General features: G+C 33.4%; 1 long non-coding RNA gene across 1 annotated transcript; it reads left to right on the top strand.

The window, feature by feature from the left end:
* Positions 1-637: 637 nt before the first annotated feature.
* Positions 638-1,243, top strand: LOC113109371 (uncharacterized). The gene is made up of 2 exons (XR_003292948.1): positions 638-729; positions 895-1,243. It is a non-coding gene; the product is annotated as an uncharacterized LOC113109371 (long non-coding RNA).
* The last annotated feature ends 350 nt before the right edge of the window (positions 1,244-1,593 follow it).

Genomic DNA, 1,593 nt, shown 5'->3' on the forward strand with positions numbered 1-1,593 from the left:
AAAGGATGAGCATGTAAGTAAGGGTTTGTTGTGTGAGAGAGAACAGATTATTATTCATCAGACTAACTAATAATTTAATACAAAATGAACTCAATTATGCCATTCTAAAAAGCAATAGGTAAGTAAAGATATTCTATTATTCTTAAATGTCATTAGCCCACACCAATGAAAACAACATTCAGTGGCATTCACTAAACAGTTGGCCTCAGTCTAATTCATTTACCGCCTGCAATCGAGTTAACCATATGCTAAAACAGAACATCTGAACGTTTGAATTAAGCCAGTATCATTATTTTTCCTAAACACTGCCTCTTTCTAATTTATTACATATTACACCTTTGTTCACAAAATGTATTACTACTTGTCGGAAATGATTAGTGTAATGCTATAACGTTTATGCATTGAAGCTTTAAAACATTTTGTGGTAATTATTTTTCAGATATTATCATTGTTTTACATTTTACTAGCTTAATTTATGCAAGTTCTGCTGTTGTCACTGTCAGCTGTCATATAATTCAGAGTTCATTGTAACAGTGTCATGAACTGTACAAGGTTTTAAATGGGTGTAGTTTTCTTCCTCACCACAAGGGGTCATAGTGTGCTCCATGGGTGCTATAAAAGCTGAGGAGTAGTAAGAGTGAGACAGAGGACAGCATGGTGTGCCTTGTGTTACTTCTCTGTACTGGGAGATCATCCTTATTGAGAAACTTGGTTGTTTGCTGCTCAATTGTAAGTAATGCTTGATTGCAACTACTAAATGGTTTCTGTATAATTTTGATGTTCATGCTTCTATGTATATGTGTCAAATATAGTTCTGAGGCAACAGTATTGGAGGTTGTCAATCACAAACTTAAGAATAGGATTTCCCTGAATGTTTGTATTTTTTTTCTGTAGAAGGATTTTGGTTATGGGCTTCCTTTTCCTTATACCTCAACTCATGCTATGGGAATAATGTGGAGGTGCTATCATTGAAGAAGAGACTGATGTACCTGGGCCTATGGGACACTTCATGTTATGTGTCTGGACTTTATCACAACAATCAGTATTCTTTACAATTATAAGGGTTTCTGTGGTTTATTTTACCTTGGGTTAATGTTTGATTTCTACTACTGTTGTTTTATTTCATTTTTGTGTTTTTTTTGTGTATGGTAGCAATGGAAATCTATGTAGTATAGAACTGTATTGACAAGTGTTGGTTTTGGATATGTTATGTTTGAATGAAAACAAGAACTTAATTGGCAAACATGTTTGAGAGAAATCTTTATTGATGTAGCTGAGTGTAAATATGAAGAAATACAGTTGATCCCTCCTTCTAAAAATTGTATAGCTGTTTTTTTTGTTTGAGAGATAGAGAATCAGTTATATCATATTTTGACTGATTTAAAGTTTATTAATTATCTCCATACTTGAGAATCATGAGTTGAGGTATATTATGTGCATCTCGTTTAAAGGGATTTAAAGGGATCATGTGATCAGAAGAGATATTCTTTATAAAAGTTAAGATTCTGCCACGTCCCCGTAAAACAGCTCATTTAAACGTGTCTACATCATTATGTGGAAATATTTGTGTAATGCCACCCAAATGTTCACACA

This window comes from Carassius auratus, chromosome 9 (genome assembly GCF_003368295.1).
Source record: "Carassius auratus strain Wakin chromosome 9, ASM336829v1, whole genome shotgun sequence".
Lineage (NCBI taxonomy): Eukaryota > Metazoa > Chordata > Actinopteri > Cypriniformes > Cyprinidae > Carassius > Carassius auratus.